General features: G+C 39.3%; 1 protein-coding gene across 1 annotated transcript in view; it reads left to right on the forward strand.

The window, feature by feature from the left end:
* Positions 1 to 27629, forward strand: part of LOC124159763 (protein bric-a-brac 2-like) — a 779585-nt gene that overhangs the window by 304489 nt on the left and 447467 nt on the right. Inside the window, exon 8 of the mRNA XM_046535677.1 lies at positions 3839 to 3868. The gene's annotated coding sequence lies outside the window, so the exon portion shown is untranslated. The remainder of the gene's footprint in view (positions 1 to 3838; positions 3869 to 27629) is intronic.

Here is a 27629-nt window from a genome sequence, read left to right on the forward strand (position 1 = left end):
GTACTTATTACAACATCTCTTACATATCCAGACAAAATTATCGGCGTTAGCATATGATATCAATGCTATTTCCTTGTTAATGTAATCAACGTTGTACAGATCAGGGGCGCAGCCAGGAATTAAGGCTGGTGGGGTTTAGGTGTAACTAATACCGGGGTGTGTGGTGGTATGGAATACCCTCCAGGATAAGCGGTAGGTGCGAGATTATTAAATGCGGAATTTTAAGATAAACGGTTCAAAATGGTGAGTTTTACGGCTTTCTGAGGGATATTTTATTAATCCTTACACTATTCTATTAGTAATATCAATCCAATGAAGTAAAATGGATTAAACTTAAATATTTCTCTGAGCTCTGGGGGGGGGGGGGGTTTAACCCCCAACCTCCTCCCCCCCCCTTGTTGCGCCATTGGTACAGATATCTCTCAAATTTCTAAAGAACCGCCAAAAAACGTTGCAACGATTTCCAACAGTGGACATGGAGGCCCATATTACAACATCTCCTACATAACTGCATCACCTTCACACAAACTAACACAACCCAGGTTGGGTGAAACACAGTAAAGAAGACAATGAAAGACACAAAAAAAACCGATTCGATGAAGTTTTCGCTGGCATTACCACCTTCTTCGGAGTTAGGAGCAATATAATATTGATCGAAAGTGGGTTAGCCTGTGAGCTGGAGGAGGCAGGTTTGTGTGGGAGGTAGGTTCGTATACCCACCCCCCACCTCGCACCCGTTCACCCTTTACCGCGGGGCTGTTGGCAGTAGTTTGGCGTTCGTCTCTGCGAAGGGGGATGACTCTCCGAGGGTTTTGGGAAGCGGTAAGGGCAATGAAGGAGAATTTAGAAGGGAAGAGTGGGGGAAGGGATGTTAGGGCACGGTTTCGAGATTGCTAGCGACGGAAACTAGAATGATAGGTACTTTTGGTATCGAAGATGTGCGTGGTGGTCTCGCGAAATTATATATCGAGGATGCAATTGATCGTAGAAGAAATTAATCAAACCTGCCGGGATACGACCTTTGATCTCCCAATTGCTAGACAAGAACTCTGCTATTTTCGTCCAAGAGAGGTCTGATCAGATATTTGTTTGGGTAACATTACAATCTGGTGACATGTTTGAGATCATTTCGTGTAGGTAACCGCGTAAGTCCTAATGACATATAGTTTAAATGATATGGAAAACCCTCAACAAATTTTACTAACGAAGTTACCATGGTGGTAACAATAAAATGTGTTATTCATTATGAGGGTGTAAGTAAAAGAACAAGGAAGTTCACAATTTCTACGTCAATTCTTTAAAGGAAAATGAAGCAAGCAATACATTATAAACTGTAAGTAGTGGTCTGAAAAATAATTCAATCAATGTATTACGCCGCTGAAATAGAGTTGGAGAGAAGAGGAACCTCATGAAAACGTTCACAAAATGCGGAACAATCTTATCGGCCACATCTTGAGAAATGAGGGCCTGATGAAGGCAATTTTCGAGGGATGGCAAAAACGAAAAGGAAGACCTCGAATTAAATAAGGAGAACCGCTAAAGAAGGCTGTGAAAGAGAAGAAAAACGTGGGTGTGATTGTTGACCAGTGATCATGGGTACCTGCGCTTATTGAATTTTTTTACGTAGTTAAGAAGTGGGTGGAGCTCATGGCTGCTGGTCAAAGGGCGCCGGGACAAAATCCCCAGACAAGTAATCGGACTCCCCCAATTCAAAATCCTACATGTGCCGAAAGTCTAGCGACTGGATGATGGTGATATCCGATGTTGAAGATCTCCGTGATCTTGCAAAATATTCTACAATAGTAAACTTTTCGGTGGATTCATCAACTGACGTGATTAGGATTTGAACCTGGATCTCCCGGTATCCGATTAATGATGCTGCCAGTTTTTTCTCCGAGTCATCTACTCTAATATACGTTTGCGTTAATTCTATACGCTCTCACGAAATATTTGTGTTCCGTATCTGTAATTTTATCTGTTATTTTTTACCAAGAAATATCAAAGTTGTGGCGTTTGTGCTTAAGTGGGGGCTAAGAATATTTCAAACAAAGGTTTTTATGTCGTTTCGTCCACTTTTTTCGCGTCATATTCAAAGTCACTTCCAACTAGGCAATCTCGCTTTGTAATATTGTACTGAGTTGGGTTACTTTTTTATTGTTAGTCGGTTATTTAGTTAAAATTAGCTTTAACAGAATAGAAGATATGGATTTCTTGAGTTTCTTATCAGTAATTTGCATTCAATGAAGCAGTTCTTGGAAGATATTTTTTAACCCAGGACAATACCAGTCATTGATTTGAAAATCTTAAATCTCCTCAAACCTAAGATAATTGATTTTATGTCAGAAACCTTAACATAAGTTTAAAAATCCTCCGTTGGAAATTTTTATTTGATATAAGTGAAGTATTACGCTTTTAGGATGTAGAGAAGTCTGACTTTTCGCGTTGGAATGTTTAATGTATTAAATTACCTCTCTGTATTCGTATTAAGTGAGAACCTATCAAAAAATCCAAAATTTTATTGGTTTGAGGAAGATGAAGTAGTTAGGCTGGTATTAGAAAAAGGAGTAACGTATTCATCGTCTTTAACTGGTGTCCTTATAATATAATTGGATAATCGCTATAAAATAGCCCAAGAAACGATTTGAATTGGTCTTGACATTAGAAAATTTGGAATGAATTGTAACTAACAATAAAAGACGTCAGTAATGTAATGGTTAAAATATATTCATCAGAAAATTACGAAGTTAGGCTTCTAAACAAAGTAGAATGGAGCGGTTTTATCGCCCATAGCAAAGGAATATCACAAAAGTAGATCGAACCTTATCAGGGGAATAAGCAAAATACCGCAAGCAAAAATCCAAATCTATAGAAATCAAAATACGGATAGAAAAATGAAATTGATGCTTCGTTTTTCATAAGTAGATCGTTCATGTCTTATCCCCTTGCGTAAATACTTTAGGGTAAAAGAATAAATAAGCGTATAATATCGAGTGATGTATCGTGAAGTATTTCAAAAATTAAAATGTCGTTGGAAAAAACTAAATTAAACTAAGAGGAGGAGGGTCAAAGGTCATGGGGCCCTAGAAACCCTTTTTCTTAGCCCATCTTGCACTTGAAAGCGCAGCAGGACGAAGATAACTCTCTCCAAGGTAGCTGTCAGACTTTCGAGATGATATTATGCTGCAACTCAATGGCCTGCCGCGGCGCTCCAGGCGACGAAGTTGTGCTGCAATATAATTTCTAAGGGGTCTCTATCCCTCTTTGCCCCAAGTCAAGGATTAATGCACGAATTAAATTCAGGAGTAGAAATCTTTTTGTATCGCCATCAAGTTTGTAACAAGACCATGAGCTCACTTCCTGAGATTGCAGCAACCTCTTCAAGTGGTTTTGTCTTTTTCCTCTATTCTTTTAATTTGCTGTCTGACATTCTTAATTGTTCCTGTTATCTTTCAAAAGAGTGGCGTTTTCACCGTTAATTTTCAATTGCTTGGTGTTATATCCACAATCACCCGTATTATCTATAAATTACTTCTTAAAAGAGAATTTCAACGTTTTTGTGTTATATTATGGTCAGTTCTGCACTGATATCAATACAAAATTCCAAATCCCACGTTAATGCTGCTAAAAATTTAGAAATATTACCATTTGTATTATAAGTGAAGATTATCTCTGTGTTTAGTTCCTTACATAACCAAACAGTTATAATTTCGTCCTAAATAGATAGTTTACTCCGTATTATTTGTTATCTTGATTATTTTTATCGTAATAAATTTTATTTTCTAAACTTATGATCATTTACCATGAGTTTTTAATCCTATTATTCTGTTCACTGTTTCAGGCATCTCATGGTGGAAGTGAAACATAGTTGGTGAGTAAACTGAATCATTCTTTCTGTTACTGGTGGTGATTTATTCGTTCAATAAGTCTCTTAGACAGCATCCACTTCAGTATGGAATGGTTTACTAAATTTATAATTCAGGAAAACTTAAAATTTCTGCTCTGCGTTTAATTTTTTATTCAGTTCAAACGTTTTATTATGTTATCAATTGCAGCTTCGAAAAATACCCGTATAACATGGGAAATGTGGGCGTAATAAACTATTTTAATCCGATAGAACCGTATCGGTCAGCGAAATCATTCCGAAATTTGCTGCGAAAAGGAAATTATGTTCATAGGGTTAGCAGTAGCAATGTATGAGTTGTAAAGGTTTTGATGAAAGCTTAATGTCTGGTATGAAAACGTATTATATTTGTATGAAGCCATTTATATCCTTTATGCCAATCTTATATCTACTTTGTTTTATTTTTATGACGAAGGGAGAAATAACTGTTCCAAAATGGTGTTATCTTGAGTTCCACTGAAGACTCGCGTTCGGAAGTTGTGCATTATAATTGTACGCATAATGTGAGATGGTCATTTATTGACTTTGAGTCTCCATGTGATAAACCCATCTTCTCCTCTCCCCCGAATGCGAATCAGTGCTGCCATCTTCTTCCCCCATTCCACGAACATGAACCTCCCCCACCGGCCACTAATTTCCTCCCCCCCACCCACCCCTTCGGATGCTGTCACTCCTGGCTTCCCTCTAAACCACCCCCCATCCGCAAGGGTTTTCTCCCTGTCCTCCCCATCTCTCGTAATCCCCTCCCTGTTTCCCCTTTATATTTAAACCCTTGTCGAGCGATATCCCTCCTCCACGCACATTCTCGTCTCATCCTATCCCCGCCGCCGCCGCTGCTACATCTCTTGGCTAGTCCTCTCCCGACTCCCTTTTCAACAGGGCCATACTCCCCCCAGAGCTCTTCGTTCCTCCTGCTGCCCTTTCTCTTCTGCATTTCCCGGTCTTCTACGTCCTTTGATTTTTTTCACGCTCTTTAATCCCTTTGACTGCGTCCGTATCCGTTTATGCGTCGACCGGGAGTTGATGTGCTCCTACGTGTGAAACTTTTCTGCCGGTTTGGTGGCGGTGGTGGTGGAATTTTTGCTTTGTGTATAGTTATTTAGGAAATTCCTTCCGCTTGGTTTGGCGTGTGCGCCTTTTTGTGTGATGCGTCTCTCTCTCTTCCGTACCGCTCTTATTCTTTGCTGTGTGCCTTCCCTGTTTTTTTTCGGTTCGTTTTACTATTCTGGCATGAATATATCTTGTTTTTATTTAAAAAATGTTCTCTCTCCATTTGGTTCACCTGATTTTTTTATTTCTACCAAAGTAAATAATTTTGCTGTTTTTTTTATAAATATTTTTCGAACGTTTTTTTTTCCTTTCTCCGGTTCACGGCTTCCTTTATTTCCTTTGTTTTCATGCCTGCCTTAGTAATGCTCCCTGCGCAGGTTTTTGTGCTCTCAGAGATCGCTCATGCGGAGAGTTAAGCTCAGGGCAGCAAAATTCGCTTCGGTAAAAAAAATATTGGGAATCAGTACGTTTTTAGAGATCGGGGAATATCAAATTCTTGAAGTGAAGGATTCCAAGTTGTAGCGTTACTTTTATTTATCACGAAAAAATGTAATTTTTCCTACCTTTTGTAATGAATACGCATCTAAAAAAATTTACTTTCTTGTGTCTTGGTTTAAAGTCAGGTATTATAAACTAAAAAAAATACAAGTAGCGGCATTTTACATTCCTAACCTGCTGATCACGAGTCTTCATTCCTTTCCAGGTTTATTCTGAGGATTCAAATTTTAACTAGCCAATAATTTCAGCTAGGTTTCATAAATTGAGAAAAAGCATTTCAATGGAAACCTTCACTCGCAGTTTTTTTTCAGAGGTGAATTTTTTACCAGTGTGGGATCGCTGTATTTATCTGGCAAAAATCAGGTGGAATGAGATCAATATTTTAGTTATCGTAATTTTTAGGGTAGAAAATTATAAAAATGATGCTAATGAGTTGGTTTAGGCATTGGGTTTAGGTACTAAGCCCGTCTTAACGTCCAGGCATGCTGGACCAAGAAGCGGGTCTAAGGTAATTGGAATGTCAGGGACCAGCTTCTGTCGCCGCTAACGAAGTGATGAATTTTGACCTATGTGCCGTGTAGCGTGCGAGAAATGACCGTATAACTGTGGTTCTGTTACGTAAACCTGCAATAAGTCCCTTTGAAACGCTGGCGTATCGATTTTGGGTAGAGGAAATGCTTTCGTCTTAAGCGCCTATTTGATGTCAACGAGTGTACCTCTTGTGCACAAGATCATTTCCTAAGCTGATGGCATTATCCATTAAAGACCAACTGGAAATGGCATGCTGAGTGACATACGGTACCACGTAGGAAATGGAAACGTTTTAAAGTTTTATTGCGTAGAAGAGTAAATACAGCTTTTCTGATTTTCTGTTCCTTCAGCATTTTTATGAAAAGATGAAATGAATAGGGTTTCTTAGGACGTAACTGGATGGTTTTTTCTCGAAGGATTTCATAGTTTGTTTCAGAATACTTCCCAACTCTCTTAATCTCACTCAATAATAAATATATCCATACCTCTCCCAGCACATCTAGATCTACCATTCCTTTTTTCTTGTCATGAGATTCATCTTTTCCCTTACCCTTAGCATCTACTCCCATAACTTACTCTGGCTTTTTTTGACCGTTTCTATGTTTTGTGAAATTATTTATTTTGTCACCAGCCATGTGGTGTCTTTCCTCTTATTTTAGAAGTCACCAGCCATTTCTCAAAGTTTTGACGGGTAATATTTTTGAAATGAAGTAGTAGCCTATTGGGTAGTGTAGTTGGGTGTTGATGGAAGAGCCCCATGTGCAAATCCGTGTGTGTGCGAGGTGTTCTAGGGAAAAAAACTGGTCACCCTATCCTGATTGTGTGATACACTTACGTGGGGGAGTCCAGGGTGAGATCTTATCCATGCCAGCATTCGGGTTAAATCATTGAATGAGTGAAGTAGTTTACGCTGGAACATGTTGGAGTTTTCTCATTTCTCGTAGGAAATTGCTGCCTAAATTCTTTCGATACATATTTTGCGCGATGCAGCTAAGATCGACTGAGGTGAGTTTTCATCTTAGTCCATCGCATCTTTTCCATTCTTGATTCCATTCTATTTCTGATTCTAAATCCCAAATCATCGTCTCCAATCCATGTTCCTCGTGCTTCCTCAGGTGTCCCGTAGTACCTAGTCTTAATGGTTGTGTTGATCGAATCGTATGTTTTAGATATAATTTCTAATCGTACAGAAACGAAGGTTATTAGTTTGAAAAGCTTATCTGATCACGCAGAAAATATTCGTATCGCATCATATTCCAATCTTAACTTGATATAAATGCTAATGCAGAGTTAACGTAAAGTAAGCTGATACAACAGCAGCGTAGGAAATTGTCAATCAGATAAGTTACTTGAAATGGGTTTTGTCATATTTTTCTCACCATAAGAAAGATCGATTTCCTGGTGTTGCGATTCAGAAATATTCGGGTATGTCTGCTGAATTGAATGCTTCGCATCTCTCGTGTCGAATCATTCCAATTCAGTGCTGAATATAATCTAAATCCGCCTTTTGGGGTCGCTACTATTGGGAATGTTCGCTATATTTTCGCAGATCTAATAATGTATTATACGCATTAATTGAAATTCATATACCTCTTCTGGAAAAACAGCATTTTCTTATTGAGTATCTTATGAGAGATTTAGATGTGGAACGGTGAGAGAAAAAAGAAAATCTAAATAGAATGAAATAGTTATGTCTTCGTCGTCATACCTTTCAGCGTATCGTCGTGAACTCCCGTAACGATTGGGATTTAATATAATTGGTTACTTGGAAATAACATGTACCTTAGTTATAAGTTGTCTTCCGCTCAAGGTAATAATAATAATGATAAAAGTAATAATTATGTAAGGCATATCACTTCATCATCTCCTCGTTTTTCTATTTTCACTTGAGGAGAGGCAAGGCCTGTTTTTCATCGTTATTATTCGTAAAAGCTCCCTTAATATTGTATTTCTCCGCAGTCCGACCTTATACCGTGGGGTGGTCAGCACCTGTGCGGAATAAGGGAGGGTGAATGAGGATAGGCACAGTCACGCGTGGTTCAGGTTTTCACGAGGTGTTCGGACAGTGGATGGCTCTACGCGGGCATACTTAACCCGCGTGTTTGTCCGTGCGTTCTGGAATGACCGGAGAGAGACGTATGGCGATGCGAGCTGGGAGTTATTATGTTGGCGAAAAAAAAACAATGCACACCGGACCTATGGACAGAGTTTTGAGGAAGAACAGGTGGGGGGGGGGGGGGGCGGAGTTGGTTAGAGCCGTGTGCAAAATCGGAGGGAGATTGTGCCAAATGACGGCAAACCCCTACCTCGCATCATGTTGTTTTCTGCTCCCCGTGGAAATTATTTGCCAGAATTATCCTAGCGCCTGATCCGCTTGATTTTATGAGCAAATTGAAAACGAGATTGAGTTCTGGCTTGCATATTTTTTTCCATCGAACACACTCACACATACAAGTATATTCCGTCACGTATCCCTCCCGATCCAACCTCCCAGCCTCGGTGAACCCAGAATCCAAAGCCTCACCTCTTCATCCACAACATACCTACCACGAGGCTGGGAAGTATTCCTAATACAGGCATTTTAAAATACGTATTTGAAAAATTGTGTTATGTGTATTCGGTATTTCAAACACACTATTTACTTGAATTTATCTTGAATTTTGTATTGCAAAATACAAATTTTTGGTATTTTCCAATTCTCAAATGAAAACTACTTTTCAAGTAGTTCTGATAAAACTGCTTCAGAGATTACTTCGTTTTCGTCAGAGTCGTTTTCTTTATGTTTCCAACTATCCAAAACCTGCCAAGTAGAGTTATATTTTATTAAGAAGTCTTGGTTTCCGTACAAATGTATTTTGTATTTTAATAGGTATTTAAATACTGTTTTGTAGTTTATTTTTATATACTCTAGTGAAAAGTATTTATCAGATTGAATTTCAAATACATTTGGAGCAGTATTTTGTATTTATAATAAATTTGGAGCCAGTTGTGAATACAGAAAAAAATTATAGGAGAGGGCGAATAATATTTCTTGAGATACCCTTACTTTTATCATAATAAAAAAAGTCACTTGCAAAGTTTAAGAAAGTTTTACTTAAACCGATTATACACATGTACAAGACAATGCTATCTTATGATATAAAAAATTTACAACTGTGGATCTGCAATGCTAGACAATGCGGGCGGCCCTACAAAGGGGGAGGGGCACCCCCATATGTATCCGCCACTGTTTGGAGCGGTATTTTTTATTTCAAATACTCCTCGGCCAGTATTTTGCCCAGCCCTGCTTACCGCACATCACCCTCCCCTCCAGCTCCCTCATGCTAGCCAACCCTCTCTCTCTCTCTTTGTTTTCTTTTGCGCTTTTGCAATCATACCGTTACTCTCCGGGACTAATGATTGGGTGGAGGGGGATGGGAGGTTCAGGAGGATGTTGTCCGAGCCGCCATGGGGTATACGCGCGTTCATTTATATACGTGTGAAGTAGGGAAGAGGTGGCGTTTTTGGTGGGAGCAATTGGAGGGATAGAGTGTGACTGACTCCCTGCCGGCTTGACCGTCCCGTGTGATTCGTTTACCACCCAATTAAGCGTGCATGCAATTATCCTCATTTGAAAGTTAATGTCCCGCGTTGATGGAAGCGTAGAAAACTAAATCGTTTCGTTTGAATATTATCCCTTTTTAATTGTCGTTTTTCCGTCCCCGCGGATTCTGGGGAATATTATGATTTTTGTGTTGAATTTTCATCTTGGGGATGGTATTTGGTCGTTATATGTAGAGTGGGGTACGGTGGGAGACAGGAAGGAAGCGAGGCGTTACAGGTGCCGAAATATAGTCGTGGATCACGCTTGTTCCGGTTTTAGTTTTAATTTCCCCTTCCATGACTCACGTCCCGAGATTTTCAGCGCGGGGAGTGGACGAGGAAATAAGTTTTGTGCGGGAGAGGATGGGACGTGGATGGCGGCTGTAATTATTTTATGTAATCATATTTCGTGACTCCATTCCCCCCTTTTAATCTGGGTCCTCACTATACCTCGACTTCCGTGGAGGCGTTTAGGCTTCAGGGGCCCAGGTTTGGATGTTTTTTTTGGGGTATGACAAAATTTTATGGCCATATACTCTGCCAACCAGTGATGTGTTGGTAGTGAGAGGTCTGTGCCAGTTGATTGACTATTCAGGGGCGTAGCCAGGAATTAAGGCAGGGTTGGGGGGGGGGGGGGGGGGGCTTAGGTGCAACTAATACCGGGGTGTGTGGTGGTAGTTTTACGGCTTTCTGAGGGATATTTTATTAATCCTTTCACTATTCTATCAGTAATATCAATCCAATTAAGTAAAATGGATTAAACTTAAATATTTCCCTAAGCTCTAGGGGGGTTTAACCCCCAAAACCCTCGCTGCGCCACTGGAACTATTGGTAGAGAGGAACTCGGTGTCACTGTAGCGTACAAATCTTCCATGGAAGAATTTTACCAACTCTTACGACGGTCCGTGTATCAATCTTGAAGGTTTTTCCGTATAGATGCGTAGAAATATCCGCGCTTAGTAAAAAATAACCACATCAGTCGATGATTAAGCCCTCATATTTTGCCTTCTATGCTACTGGAGATCGATTCCCTTAAAGGTAATAGGAAAAGTAGTTTCGAAAAGAGATGTGGATTCCATTTTTCTGCAGTTTCTGTCGGAGAAGGCATTGTGTTTGCCCATTAAGAGTGACTGACGGCAATTTATACGCATTAAACGGTTCAACAGTTGCTCTGAAGACTTGATACGTCTAGGTCCTGAGATACGTCGTGAGAAGTAATCGGTTAGTTTTACAATTTGTTCTCCTCCTTCCACCCCTGGATTCTCCCGTATTTCTATGGTTGCGTTTTCTCACTGTCTCCCCACTGTACGCCTTTTTCAAACCCCTTCCTCAAACCTATCAAATCGTCCCCATCCCTTCCTCAAAGGCATAAATGTCATGTTCTCATGTACTACAATGTCTTGTACCAGATGATGGCTCTGTGGGCCGAAACGCGTCGTACGCATTAAATTATTGTTGAAAAGTGCAACTACCTTTCATTTCAATGTTAAAAATTGTGTTCTAGTATGCATTTTTGAGACGAAACGTATAGCTTTTTGCAAGTTGTGGAAAACCCGCCCCCTGTCGAACAATCTAGAAGTGGCAAGCCGGGTACCTCGTAGATGTTGATGGCAGGGCAGTTGGGTCGGTGGGAATGACGTAGCACGCGTTTGCTCATTGGCTGGTCTCTGTGGCCGCCACTGGTTTATATGTTTTTCCCCGAGCCCCGCGCATGACGTTTCGTTGTCGCCTCTAATTATTGCCATCCGCAGCCCTGATTGCACTCTGACCTTCGTCATGCGCCCACGTAAATCCCGGCGTCGCGGTGGAAGGAGAGAGAGAGAAAAAACAATTTCACTTGCCGCGCGGATTCGACTCGTGTTTGGCCACGGCGTACCAGCTTGTTACCGGGCGCTCGTAATCCTTGGCATGCAGTTGAGCCCCGGTGGGGCCATGCAGAGGGGCGGGATTGGGGGTGGAGGGGGGGGGAGGGTGGGGATCAGTGCACGTCCAAAGAGTGCACCGTGATTATGAACTTGCGCCGTAAAATATTCCGTGCGTGTACTGTCAGTGGTTTTTTCCCATTTTGTTCTCTTTTGACGTACGGGCTCCATTTCCTCCCGATGTCGTTCCTCGTTTTATTCCTGTCGTTTCCGCATCACTCGATGTCATTTGCTATGCACGTGCGTGTGTACTTATTATTATGAGACTTCACGGATATGCCTCTCCCAACATAGTTACTAGTCCTTACACCCATAGTGTACCTACTGTGTGGATGAGCAGGCCTGAGCCTATGCTTGGACTGCGGTCATAACTCGCGTGAAATCCTAAGTTTGTGTCTCGGGTTGTCGTAATATGCTGCAGCTAGTTCATCCGCGGTGGAATCCGTGTAAATTATCTCATATTCTTGCTGCAAAATCAGAGTTCATATTTATATCTACAATTTCGTTCGATGAGGCTCACTTAATACTCGCTGGTAAAAATGGCAGTTGTTCGACAGATATGCAAGGAATTTTATGAAAATAACGTAATGTAATGATAAATTATTATTTCCAAATATTTTTTTTTAATTTCCAATAACCGTATGAAAGGAGATAATGACTATCTGTTGTCTTTCACTCATCATCTTCCGTATTGTATTCGCGTTGGAAAATTATATATCACGATTGTTGTAGTATTCGAACTATAATCAAGTATCATCTGTCAGAAAAGGTTTCGGTATTCTGTTTATCGAATAGCGTTAGCTAAAAAATTACTTGAATATACTGGGAATTAACGAAACTATTTGTGGAGATTATTTATAGGAATAATTTCACGTCATAATTGGTATTTTTTTTTTTTATAAGATTCAAATGAATGAATAGTTAGCGCAGCATATTGTGTTCGTGTGTGTTTTTCCACTTAGCGGTTCTACAAAAGTAATAGGATTCATGGAGCGTAATTCCATACTTTTTTAAGCTGGAGTAAATGTATGTTTCACTTTAACGTGGTCGGAAGACTTATCGTAACGTTTAAAGTAAACTTCAAACAATGGCGGTTACTCAAAACTCCTTAGAATAAAAAATAGGCCCCCATGTGTTAAATTGTCGGAAGGCTTCTTGCCATTCGAGAAATTCCTCCGTGACCTGAAAGTTGAACGCAAAATTAAGCCGCAGCTTGCTTTTCCTGGTTTGAACAGCTTCTCCTGTTTTAAAGCTGTGAAGCAAACAGAGTAAATCCTCCGAGTGATAAGTTGACCTGAATTAAGACGATTGCTTGCAACCCCATCTGTGCATAATCCCTTGCATAGTATGGAGCAAGTTTCAAATATTTACTGTCGAATCTAGCTTCGTTTTACACTCGAGCAATGTGGGGCGCTGTGAGTACGTGTGTTGAAAGATATCAATTCTGGAAATAATTCCTTGTTAATATGCTAAAGCGGTCAAAGTACATTAGCTTTTAGTACCGATAAATAGCTACTTAAATATATTTCATTTTATCACGCATTCTTCTTGTATCCGCTGTATCTCTGAAAAAATTCAAGTGGCGAAATGAATTTCTTCTTTGGCCTTGATGCTCTTAACTTGGCTGGTAAATAGACTTTAGCTGGTAATGCACGCCGAAAGTGCTAGATGATTGCAGTCATCTTAGAGGATTTGATAAGTGAAACGAAATATTGAATCGGATTTAAGATTTACTTTGGCCAATTGTATATTTTTTGTACCAATTTTATGTCGTATACTTCTATTGCGTTTCTTGTTCTCCTAATGCGTAGGTTATGTGCAATGCATATGTATAGACTTCCATCTATATCATGTAGTACTCCATAAGTCAATGGTCATATGTCAGGTTTTGCTTTTTTTAATCATTACTTTACCATTTTAAATCCCTTACTATCATTTAATTAAATTGTCATTGTATTTATGAATGAAGAAAGAAATATATCCTGAAAAGAAATAAATATTTTTAATAAAATCTAGTTATGCTTACTCTTTGTATGAAGACACCATATGCAGTGGCTCTCTTTCTACATAAGCTTTGTAAATAAATGACTCAGTAGTGGTGCGAAATGACCTAGCCGTCGATGCACCCTAAAATTTGAATACTACTACACTACTACTTTATGAACGAATTACCGTCTTTATTCCCTTTCATAATGTGTGTAACTGAATTTATATTGCCTTAATTTTTTAAAATCAAAGTCAAGATTCAAAATTATCTTCCTTCATTTTCATCTACCTGGTTGATATAATCAATTATTGAGAGCTGCGTCAAACCAATTTTAGCATTGATGACTTGCGATCGTGAATTAAACATTGACCTGCTCATCGTACATTTTTAGCCCACTTGTCATGTAACTTTAAGAGTGTATGAACTATATTTTTACATCACAAGTAATGCCATAGGATCAATGTCTCATTTGAATGCGAGTATTTGCATGTATTACAAACTATTTTCGCGGCTAAATATTATTTGCTGACCGTTCGGAGGAATATTGTAAGCTTAGAAAATAATTATCGAAGACATTCGTTTGGTACTGGTTGGTTATCGCATGTGATTCCCTCTTTATCAATTCCTTAACTGTATCTGTAGTTCTCATGCGGACCAATAAAGTGTATTTCCGCTTTTCTCCTGCCGCTATAAATTTCATTCTCCTTTTTCTCCTTTCATATTGACTTTAGCAATCTCCCCTCAATCTTGTGGTAAGAATTCGCACAAGGGTATTCCGCATCCTAATAGATATCTTTTTCTGTTTTAACTAATTCAATCATTTTTTCCGACGGCGCAATTGCGACGAGGCGGTCGAATTAGTTGTCTGCTTCTCCTCCCGTGATATCTCGTTCTAGATATGAGAGAGGGAGTGACTGGCGGCCTTTCGTTATTTCTGTATATCCCGGTGAAAATATTAGAAAAAAAAGTCAAGAGAGGAAGTCTGCTGACCACTTTCGTGGATACGTATTTTTTTTGTTACGATATACAAAAGGGGTCCTTAATTGAAATGTGGCCGGCAAGCAAACTAGAAGAAAAAAATAAAATGGTCATCCCCCATCCCTTTTTCTACCCCCTTGCCGTTCCATTTTGAGGGGTGGTTTAAGGATGAGTTCAAAGGGGACGGGGGAAATGGTTTGGGAAATGAAAGGAAGGAAGGAGGTGGGGGAAGTGGACGGAGCAGATTGTGTTATGCAATAAATGCGTTATCGCATCCGATTTTTATTTTACCTTCCGGAATTCCTGTCGTTCTCCACGTTTCAACGTGTTCCATATTTTTTTCGCCATATCCATTTTCTCCTAAGATCCCAGATCAAAGACCGCTCTTTTCCGCCCGTGTTTCCCTGGGATTGGATGTGGTGACTGCATATTCTTTTCCACAGGTCTGATCTTGGTAATTATTTTATTTTATTGTCGATATATTAAATTTATTCGCTTCGTTTTTTGCTCTTCCCTCCTTTTTCCATTTCCAATACTCATGTTCTCGGTGCTGACAAATTGCGCGTTTACCAGTTATTTTCTCACTCTTTGTTGCTACAGAATTTTTTTTTCAATTAAATTCCCCATCTATCGTGTTTAATAGATGCCCGGAAATATTTTGACGCATTGAACATTTCCATTATAATTTTCGTGTTTTCCTGATTGGAACTTAGCTTAAGTGTGGGAGTGCTTGAGTAGCTTGAGTTGATTCCCTAACTTCTTAAGTTAGGGAATCAACTCAATTTTTATGACACCTATCTCCCTAGAATCTCATAAATTGTGGGTGGTATTTTGAATCATAAGCTAGGAGTAAGTCTGATCTCTAGCTTTAGACAGGAAATTTAACCGATTGACTGATGGGGCTGATTAGGATTGCACAGTAGCAATAAGAAAAGGCCAGCATGGAAACCCCCAGCTTAATTTGAAAAAGAAAGTTTATCTTTCTCCAGTTGTCGTCTTCGTGTCTAAATCAGTCATGTTCACTTACTTTTATTAAAGTTTCAGGGAAGGTTTTCTGTACATTATGAACCAGTTGTAGCGAAATTTTCTGTGGTGTTGTTGTGTTTTTTTTCATTCATTCTGTTTTTTTAGTTTTAATATTAAGGTAGAGAAGATTATACCCGCAAATGCACGTGCTTCGTCAATCATTCTTAACCAATTTTTTCTCGGGCAAATCACTGGGTACTGATTTAAGACACAGTTACGAATATAATGCCGATTAATCACCAAAGGCGTCATATTTTATGATTAAACGACTTGTAAGTAGGGTGCCAATTTCGTTCCAATTAATTCAAAGAATTGTCTGACCTCATCTTGAAAATGCCTGTTTTCTTTTTTTTTTAGTTTTTTCTCTCGCATATCTTCTTCAGCTTTGTGCATCAAAATCAATTTTTGGTCATTAATTATTCAACATAATCCAAAATGGATTAGGATGAGGTGAAAGCATTTTAGTTAAAGGCATATGTTATTAGTCATTATCAATTTTGGCGAGCGAGAATTTTTAGGTATTCCCTTGAAAATAAATATAAAAGCTTTCATCATGCCTTTCACAATGCAGGATGTAATGACAATGGCTGCAGCTCATGCGTGACGTCCACAATTTTGTCGCATGATACTAATTAATGTCGTTTTGCGACTGGAAATTGGTTGAATCACTTACGTTGGAATTACGCAATCCAAAATGATTAAGTGATGCAACCTTTTCTAATTTTAAAGAAATTAATTGGGCAATATAACTTATTTTCAATGTCGTATAATCTCCTTGAATTTGAATGAAGACAAACTCTTGTAATTGGAAAGTTTCCTGAGTTGAGCTAGATAGCCCCATGTGTATTGAATTTAATATCTTTTCGTGAGATTTAACCGCAAAGCAACGTTCTGCATGGTTTCTTTTGCCGCCCGTGACAGCAACATTAAGCTGCTAGTTTTTCATCCCATTTTTCTAGAATGACCTCAGCGAAGGAAAATTAAGTTAATATTGCACTTGCTGAATGCAGAATTTATGGGAGTACAAGATTATGACCTAATATGAGCTAAATTATCTTCTGTCATCTGAGTCTTCTTAGTACATTATAAACTGTGAAATGCATTATAAATTTGGAGATTTGTTTCTTATTTTGCGCTTCTACTTATGGTAATTTTCAAGTTCTTCAACAACCAATGCTATTTCGTCAACAATAGCGTGTTTTTTTTAGTTAGTTTTTTCTGCATCGGAGTCTGTATTACCGTAAATAGTTGCATTGCGATTGCACGATAAATGAGTAATTCTGTTACGAAATATTAAGTTTGAGTGAAGTTATCCGATAAAAAATTCCAAATATTGCCTCAAAAGATAACTTGTGGAAAGTCCGCCGCGATTATGGGGCCTCTCAAACATCGCCGCTTGTTCGCGAACTCCCGCCAAAAGCACCAGCATCAGCCATCGTTTACCTCGAACATGGCTCCCTGTGACTTCTGTCCTTGATCAAAGCTTCTCGGAGTGCTATGAAAGGACGACCTTCTGAAGCGTAGGCAGTCCAATTTCATACTTAAGAACGTTCCCAAAAATAATTCTCAGATTAGAAAATTGAAGGCGAGACCCTGGCAGAAAAAGTGAATGACTTCACTGTAAAGAAGATAAAAATTATTGTTGTGAATATAAAAAAGATTATTGTAGTAAAGAAATTCGGCGATTTTCCCTTTCTTACCACCCTTAACGTCATTCATTAAAATTATCAGTGTTGATGGAGCCTCAGTTTAGAACTCGGTTTAGGCGTGCTGTAGAAGACTAAGCCTTACTATGAACCTTCATATATGAGTGCATAGTTAAATTAATTAGGTTTTGGGGAATGATTGAGTTTAGCGTGATAAAATGGTGTTAGATTGAGCGTGCTATCCTGCCAAGTGGAGTGATTGGCTTTTGATTTAAGGGTCTTGAGTTCGAATACTGGGCGTAGCCTTTGGACACCGACCACTAATCACTCTCGCAATGTGACCGTGAATATATCTCATTCACTCTCCCGTTGGTTATTCCGGGATAAGCTCAACCCGGCGTACTATTGTGTACAGAAAATTTTCAAGAAACATACTGAAATTTAATAATCGGAATGAGGTCATTTTTTTCTTTCGATTGGAAATTACGGTAACTATTATCGGTATCATCACTGTCGTCTTATCACTTCATATAAAAAATATGAGAATAAATCTTTGTGATAATCCAGAAAAATAACCATCCAATGAAACATCGTGATTCTTCACCCAAAAAAATGATTTCCGATGAAATGTCACGATATATTGGACGGCATACCGTAATATCGATTTTAATCGGATGATATATCGTCATATTTTTGTCCTGCGAGGTATTTTATCAAGATATTAATTGCAATTTTATCGTGCAACCATAAAGCGATGATAGTGAAGACGCAATATCGGTATATATCGCTATGTATTAATATCTATGCATCAAAATATCGTGATACGTTCCAAGACTTCGATACATCGCCCAGGCCAACCCTCAATTATCCAAATCAACCTTCGGGTTCAAGCATCGATTGAGTGAGTGAATGCGGGTTTTAAGTCATACGTCCCTTCTCCTTGCAGTTCTACTTTTTGTCCCCCCTTTTCTTTAATTTCTTTCAACCCAGAACCGACTTGTTGCGAGATGCTGAGGTATCCAAATCACCCCTTGCCCACCCTCTATACACCATAACCTTCTCCATTCGTTCCCTTTGAACTTGCCCGCTTGTCGTGCCCACCCCAGGCTGCATAAGCCTTCCGATTACCTTTGAGGTATCCCACGAACGTCCTCTACACCCGCATCTCTCTCCTTTATCGTCCACCCTTCCATTCGCCTGACGAATCTTAACCGCGAGCCTTGTCGCCCCTCAAACGAAACTATAAAGAAAAGTCTCAGATACGTGCCCGACTCCTCCCGTGACCTCTCCAACCGCAGAGATTGAACGAGGAAGAGAGGAGAGTACTCGAAAATGAAAAACTTTCATTTATTTTACTCGGCCAGCCTTGATCCTTAACCATGTCTTTCCCTCTCTCTCTCTTTCAAACGCTCCGCTTGCCTCGAAGACTCTTTGCTCTCGGCGGAAGATGCTTCAAGCCCGCTCTTGAAGCGCAGGGAACGCAGTGGGGAATTCGAACATCCCTCCTTTTCATCTTTCCCCCTCCCCCCGCTCATCCTCTAACTTCATCTCACGAGCACTTTTATTCTTCCTGCCGTGATAAGATCCCTTTTCGTCGCCGACCATTTCCTCGCCTTAGAAAATAGCGCCGTGCGATTTTAATTTTAAGGTGGCGCATCACTCCTGTTAAGCATGGCGTATTTTGTCCTTTTGGCGATTCATTTCTGTTTTGAAACTTACTCTCATCTTGAAATTTTCTGATTTTACAGACTGGACCCTGTTTAAAATTATCCTGTACCTTATGCGCGTTTTAGGAAACGTTGAGGACCAATTTCGAAATTATAAATTTGGACTAAATTTGGAGAGCTTCTCGAAATCTCCTGGACCCCACAAGGTATTGGGATCAGTTCAAGAAAATTAATAGATCTCTCGCAAAGACCATTAAGTGGGAATGAGGCATTTTTGAAAGTATCGCATCGCTGCAAAGATTTATTGGGAGAACACAAGATTTATGTAAACGCTCTAGAGCTAAGAATCTAAATAGTTTCTTCTTTATGCTTACTTTTTAGGGAAAAACAAAAATAATGTAAATACCATTCCAACAGAAATAGCATCTTTGAAATGATGAATTCACTTGGAAATGTTGAATATCATTCAAAAGGTGATTATTTTCATGGAGCTCCGCAACGCTATATTCATATTATATTTTGCAAATTTGTTTGAAAACTATGTTTTGATCGTAAGCTTTCCACTCAACATTTTTTCGAAACTTATTGTTTGAATTAGTGTCTAATGGAACAAGAGTGCAGTGGAACTCCATCAATAATAATATTTGAGTTAATATTTGAGGTGAAAAGACATTTCGAGAAAAATATTTTCTCGAAATTTCTTTTATCTCATAAACGTCAAAATTTATTTCTTGTGACTCCCTCAGATTTTCGTGAATTTTTAACGGCAGGATGTAATCTGGTCAGTTCTAACGATAATATCGTTGGACGGAGAATTTTTCAACTGTAGGATAATACTGATATTGACTCTGCTGTTGTAAATTTCATGGCATGTAGAATTTTTGTATTCTCCCCATACTTTGTAGCAACACATATATGATCACCTTAAAATAAACTCCTGCAAGCTATATACACTGCCTAACTCTTCGTCTTTCCAATAGAATTTGCCTATCCATGAACCGAGAATTTTTTAACTCAAGGATGATACTGATACTGTCTCCGTTCTTATACCTTTCATTCTGTTTAGGATTTTGGCATTTTCCCAGAATTTGTGGTAGCTCGTATTTGATCACATGGAAATTAATATTTTGCGGGCCATATGTGCTGTCTAACTCTTCGCCTTTCGAATCAAATGTACATTAATCTTATTTATACCGAGATTATTGCTAAAAGTTTATTTTCATTACACTTTATCAAGTCGTAGCATAAACGATAAGTGGAATGAGTGATAAAATATAAGCAAAAAATGGTAATTAGCACTCTTTAACGTGCTATTCCACTACCGACTATGGTTTCGACACACTTTGCAATTTTCAAGGTCATTAGAATGTCGAAACATTGGTTGTAGTGGAGTCATTCATTGAAATGTGGAAACTACCATTTGTTGATTATATTTTACCATGGATATATCGTATTTCCACCACGTCAATCCGGAAACGATTTCATAAATGGTGTAAGGTTATGATGGAATTGACTTAATCCCAGCTGATAAATAATTTGAGCTGATGATGATATTTCTATTCTTCTATTTATTAGGGACGATTAAATTAAGTGGAAGGAGTCTTGATTACTGCATCTCCAATTGATCGAGGCTCCCCAGAAAAATCCACACCGGCCAGTGCGTGACTTTTTATGATCCGCCGGGGTTGTTTCGGATTATTCCGTGGGGATATTTTTTCAGAGGAACACGCGATAATGCTCATTGCCACGGGGGACTTCCGCGACGCATTCAGTCTTCGTTAGATCCCTCCCTCTGAAACAGAAGCTTCTCCCTCCCTTCATACTATGCTTTTCCTCTCCTGTGTGTTCTTCCCGCAGAACTCGTGTATACTACTATGCGTAATTGTTGTCTTTGTTCTTAGCTACAGCCTCTCAGTTTTCAGATTTAGTCGTCAGTTTTTTTAATCGAATCGTTTCATCAATTTCTGCTTCTTGTTAATTTTTCGTGATAAAAACCGTAAATTAGGTCCGAGATTCTAACAAACCCGCCCCTCTTCCATCTATTGCCGTGCTCCCGTCTTGAGGAATAAACGTTTTTGTCTTTCTCCCCTCCCTTTCACCTTAAGCTTTTTCAATCGATTTAGTATTTCATAAATTGACTGTTAAATATGAAGTGAAACACTTTCCACTTTCCACATATTTTTTTTAAACTAGAGTCGACATGTTTCACTGCACTGAAGCATTATCAAGGAGTCTTGATAATGCTACAGTGCAGCGAAACATGTAGACTCTAGTTTAATAATTTTTTATGTGGGAAATGCAAAGTGTTTCACTTCATATCTCATAATGGATCTCCACAAAGTATCTGCCTCATCCATCCAATTCAATTGACTGTTAGATAAAAAAGAAGACTTCGTTGACTTCCCTTGATTAATTTCGTCGGTACGACATGTTTCGATCCATATCAAGTAGACATGGCCTTTTTCTTGCGCCGCCGAAAGATATCGGGTTGCTCTTATAGGTGGTGGTAGGTCAAAGACAGATATTTCCCAATCGCCTATGCCTAGCTGCGAAAACAGCATGTTCAAGCGTCGTTGAGCTGTGGAGTTGTATAACCTGTTAAAATTAATTCGTAAATTAATCGGTCTTTTGGTTTATATTCTTTATTTTCTCTTCAATAGCCTCGCGAACGTCTGGAATTTATTTTTCAGCTAACAATGGACGGCTTACACACTTATGTCGGCCCATTCAACTTTTACCTCTCTCAGGAAAAAAAATTGTTTTAAGTTTCTGGCCTACTTCTTAACGTATGTATTTACCCTCACTGCAAAGATTCTGCGAAGCTGCTTATGGAAACCCATTGTAAATAACTCTCCTATTCATTAAACTTCAAGATCTTGGATGCCTACTTTAAAAAATCCCCTTTCCCTCCAAAATCGCCGCAACCAGTAGCAGTTCTCGTGCAACCCTCGTCTTCGCAAGTGAAACAGAGATTTGGGCCGATCATCCCACTTCCGCCTATACGGTGGCCGACTCTTAATAGCCGCTCCCTTCTGCTTTTTCGCACCGCACCCTCACTTTTCCTCCCGATAAAATTCTTCTCCTTTTTCGGCACCCTTTCCTTTCATCCCCACCGCGCTCGAATCATTCCCTTACACCGTACTCCTCCTTCACACTCGTGGAGTTGGCGGCCTGGCAAATTCGTACGTATTGGCAGTCTCTCGGTGGTAGGAAGAGAAGGGGTGGTGAGGCGGGAGGGGGGGACTATGATGTGCGTTTGGTGGTGTTGTGGAGGGAGGAGGAGGAAAGGGAGAGGGGGGTTGGTTGGGCCAAGTGCCGACGACGGCTAGTAGACCTCGGTATCGACCGCCTTACTACACTCCGAAACCTCGTCTCCCCTTTTCCCCCGCCACTTTACACCCCCTCCTGCCCCCCTCACCCCCTGCCTCCGCCCCCCAGACTTCTCTCACACCTCCCCCAGGGCGTTGCCCTAGCTGTCCGGACCTCAAAACCTCCAACCCCACCCTATAAACCTTTCTCTTCCAACCAAGTCTCCCTCTTTCACATCCGCACTTAATAGCGTGGGAGCTCTCTTCCTCGCCTTTTTTTTCAGCCCGTAGTAGTGTGAAAGAAAAAGGGGGCGGTGTTTTTTTTTTCTTTCGATAGTGTGTGTGTGTGTTTGTTTTTGTGGGTGACCTTGCGTAAGAGTGGAGAGTGTTTTGGTCTCTTACCCCTCTCTTTTTCCATCGCAGCAACGGAATTCTTTTCTTCACTCTCACAGTTTTGACTTCCTCTCCCCTCCATCGCTATTCTTTCCGCCCCTTCGGCAGGCGACCGTCCTTGAGGTGTCCGATTGAATGTTGGGAGAATGAGGGTCAGCGGTAGAAACTGTCCGCCCCCCTTTTTTATAGGTCTCAAGCCCCGTTATGATGTGTGAAAATTCCATGGAGGGAAAATTATTCGCCTTGATCAGAGCTCGAACCGGGACTCTCCTAATGCTTGCCGGGTGCTATCAGGGGGCCAGCGATTTGCGGATCTCGAAATGGTTTGATGCGGCCCCTGCAACTATTTGCTGAGGACTATTTAAAAATTAAAATAATGATAATCCGTTTTTGGAATACTTACGTGAATTCAGTATGTTCATTTATTTTTTTGAATATATCTTCTGAGAATAGACGCCCATAAACGTTAAGGCCACTGAAGTTTTCTTTTCGCAATGAAAGACTGTTGAGTTGGCCTTCCATGCTTAACTATCTACTGTGGTTTGGCATCCAATTGTGTAGAGCAAAATAAATTATATTTTCAGCAGTATTATTTTCAATTCTTAATATTTCTTGTATTAATGTCCAAAACCTTTTACAAGACATCCTCCAACTTTGTAAAAATGATTGGGAATAAGATTTCATTCAAAGGTTTTTGGGGAGATAGAGCATCTCTGGTAAAACTCTTTCTATTTCTACGATTGACTTCCGTTATGTTGCTCCAGTTTTAATAAACACGGATGCTGGATCTTGTATATTGGTGGGGTAACAGTACGTGTTTTCAAAACGTTTTGCGCGACCATTTACTAAGAAATAACTTGAATCGATCGTTACCCCGCCAAGAGGGAACTACTGACTGAAGGCGGCGATTCAAACAGAGGAATGGTAATTGTAGGATACGCCTTCATTAAATTCTTAATGCTTCTCTGCTAGTCTTTGTATGATTAGCTGGCATAAAATGCGGAGCTTAACATTATGTTTAATTCTGAAAATTTTGGAGGCATATATTACAATATTTCTCCTCCGTTTCAATTGCTTCTTTTTTTATATAACCTCAGTACCACTTCGGTGTCCTAACAATCGACATACCGTGGAGCTTGCCTGGGATAAGACCGGTTTAAAGAAACATTTTGCAATAGATAGGAGCACTAAGGATGACATAATACCACTGTTATGTATAAAGGCGTAGTTTTTATAAAAAGATAGCTGTGCGAAAAAGCTGTGCAAATTAATGATACAATTTGTGTGAGCTTTGACCGATTTTGAGTGAGAGGGAAAATCTTATGGGGAAATGAAAAGGTGAACAATTTCATAGTCATTTATTTCATGCTGTATTCGTTTATGTATTCTTTTATTGATTGAAACCGTGGTTTTGTCAGAGGTCGTCTTGCGATAAAAAATATCGTAGATATTATGAAGGGTATAAAGGATTTAGCTCCGGTCAAGGCATTAAGGTAATCGACAAAAAATTACTAAATGTTTGTATTTTTCTGTCAGCTCTCAGATGAGTGGTTGATAGTATTAAGTAAGCATCAAATTTTTTTAATGAGCACCACAGACCTGAGAAGCTCATTTATATTGAGTGTTTTCTTAATATTGCACTACTATTTTTTATTATATTGTTGTGAAAAACATTGTTGTAACCATTTATGTATTTTATATATCAAAGTGATGTACTCATATTCATTCATACCCATTATGGAGGTGTATAAATATACCGTAAGTTGGCAAACATGTTCATTTTAAATTCTTCAAAACCTATTCCCCAAGGCACTAAATGAACATTAAACTTAGAGGTCAAGAAAAAGAAAAAAAAATCTTTTTCCCATTAACCGGTATTTATTTGGATAGAGTGTCCTGAGGTTTCCAACCTAATTTCCAAAGAGAGTCTATTATGTTCGACGTTTCGAGGTGCTTAACTTGTCTTCAGAGAATTATGGGACGTGTAGCAGGTTTTTGTATTCGTTCCTTGGTCCCTCTTGTTTCCCGGGTCCTCTTTGGCCCCTTGGAAAATGCAATTTTTTCAATGGTAGTGTTTCGGAACAAAGTGAATACTTCCAATTCGTTTTCTACGGATTAAGAGCACTCAAGGTTGGACGAATTTAGCACCATATGGTGTCTTGTGCATGGATAGCTTTTCGGGTCCACAGGTTATTCATCGGATCAGACTTTGGCCCGTTTCGTCTTCTCTGCCATCGTTTTCAGAATCAAATGAGTAGGCGAGTGTGAATTAATATGCGCAAGGACTTCTCAGACTTTTTCCGATTCGTCTTGAGTATTTGAGAAGAAATTCTTGTGTTCCAGCTATTTTATTCTTTTAATTTCAGATAAGCATATTATTGGCTCTCGCTTTTTGCCGATAATAATGGCATTTTTACGACCCCTGGTTATAATCTTTGGATTACAATGGGGTTGTTGCTGTGTTTTGCGAAGAATTTCTATGAGCCCAAGAACAGTGCAGTTTCAGAAACTTATGAAGTAAAAAAGGTTGCACAAAGTGGTTATAATAAATGTCTATGTATGAAACTAGTGATGGGTCGATTCCAAAATTTTATCGATTCCGATCCCGATTCCGATTCTGACATTTCGATTCCGATTCTACCGATACCGATTCCATCGATTCTGATGCCATAGGTTCTAAGAAAAATATGACTAAATTCCAGGAAACAAGAAAACCACTTTAAAAAATATTACTCTGTAAAAGAGTCAGTTGACAAAAGCATCTTTCATATCATCACCATGTAATTGAAATATAATAGCTAAATTTCAAATCAGAAAATACCTGAAAAGTGGTGTTACATGATAGATATTACTTTAGAATATTGGCACTCATAATATGTCGACCATATATATGTATCCAAACTACAAGGGAGAGCCCTGAGTACAGAAATTTTCATAGCTGTAATAAAGATTAAATACTATGTAGATGAATCATGTAATATTTGGCCCTTTCAAATTCTCAAGCAGAAAAACCAGCATGCTCATGCTCAGCCAGCAGGTTTTGATGTCTCCATGTTACAGTATTACTGCCTGCAGAATATTGCCTTTTGATACACACTTGTGTGACTGGGCAAGTACTTTCCTACCAAAATTGCAAGATTTCGGAAACTGGAATTTTTATTAAAAACTATATCATCCATCTTTATGGATCTTGAGTCCTCATCGAACTCAAGTGACTAAGCGAATGGACTAAAGAACTTAGCTTTAGTTTTGTAGAGCCAAAAAATCTATACTTCTCACGTCGTTTAATCAACCTTAAAAACTCTTGTTTTTTAAGTTCAAGAAAGAAACTAAACGCTACAGATGAATTTCACATCGGACGGACGCAGTAATAAATATGGCTAAAAGAGCCTTGTGGTGTCAAAACTTCCCCTTCCGCGCGACTCACCTCGGCGAAGGTGGAAAGGAAAAAAGGGTATCGGTTGTTGCCTTTCATCGAAACAATTCATTTTTCTCTCTCTTAAGCATGCTGACTTAATCTCTTCACTTTACTTCAATACCCGAGGCATATTTCTTATGCGTGGGGTAGTTTCGAAAAATATCCAATCCTTAGTATTTTCACTCGAGTAATGCGCTAAATGTTCTAGTCGATCTATACATAATTCTTTTTAACATCCTCAGTTTAGTGTTTTAAGTCAATGAAGACGATTATCCATGCTTTAAATGACGATTTTCAAGACTAATGTTTTAAAAAACTTGAAAAATCGGCCTCAGTTACCGAGCCTTAGAGTTCCGCGGCGTGTAGCTGAGCCTTGACGCGCGATTGAAAAATCGCTCTTATTTCCTTCGTCGCAGACTTTTTTTTTCCTAGATTTCTAATTAGTACTCTTTAGAAATCTCTACTCTATATTGTGGTTCAAATTTTCCGAGTTATATTTTTCGTAAACGAAAGATAATGTCTACTTTATGTCAAATTTCACGTGAAAAACGGGTCGGTCATTTTGCGTCGTAAAACCAGACAGATGAGAGCCAAAATCTTCAAAAGTCATTGAAAGTATAGGCAAAGCACCAGATCAAAGGAATATTGCGTTTTTTATTCCATAAAACTCATACCAACGCAAAACCAATTGGATAAATTCAAATATTTTTTGAGGAAAAACGATATCTCGCGTGGCATCGAAAAATTGGTCATGTTTGGGCCTCAGTATCTCACTAAAGGTTCGTATATATGTAAAATGGCATATAAATCTATATCTGGTAATGATTTATGATTATTTACGCTAAGTTTCAAGTCTCTATCCCCAAAAGGTCATTTTGAACTTTATTCCAGCTTTTTCCGATTTCGGACCAGTGTACGCCGGGTAAGAAGACGATCGGCCGCCGCGGCTGGCGTAAACGCATAAAGGTATTCGGCGCCCACGTCGACAACTATAGTGTATTCGGCAAGCTGAAACTACCTGGCCAAGGCATTAGAATGACTTTTCGGCTTTAAAACTGCATTATTACATGAGTTTCATGATAGCGCTTCCTGCCGGCATATTGCTGGACCTACTAGCCTCGAAAGCTCTGTAACCTTAACTACTCGACTCGACATTCGTAATGCTACTCGAAACGCTCGAGTCGAGTACCAACTACTCGATCGACTTGAATTTTCGAGTACTCGCACATCCCAAGAAGATTTGTTTTGTCATTACGATTACGTGGCGCGAAAATTCAAATGACTGTTGGAAACGCGGTCGTATATTTTGTTGTTTGAAGTACTACTGGAATCGGAATCGATTTTTCACCTCGGCAAGTACTCGTTTTCGATTCCGGTTCTTGGTCGAGAATCGAGGAATCGAACCGACCCATCACTATATGAAACTTATTCTGTTGTCCTTAACTTTTTAAACGGAAATTTATAGATACATTCCGTGCGTTGGTATCAATTCTTTTGTAGGAATTTCATTGATTCCCAGTATCTCAAATTATTGTCTTGAGTGGTTTTCAAAATCCTGATAGCAATTATATTATTTCCCACAAGTTATTTTACGCATTGTAGAATGGGACCAGATCATGGACTGTGGGAGCAGAGCTCCAGAGCTGGACAACTATAGATTGAATGGCTAATGTCCGTCTTTGGTTATGCGTGATTTAATGCATTGGTATTGCCAGTCAATTT

Source organism: Ischnura elegans, chromosome 5 (assembly GCF_921293095.1).
Source record: "Ischnura elegans chromosome 5, ioIscEleg1.1, whole genome shotgun sequence".
Taxonomy (NCBI): Eukaryota; Metazoa; Arthropoda; class Insecta; order Odonata; family Coenagrionidae; genus Ischnura; species Ischnura elegans.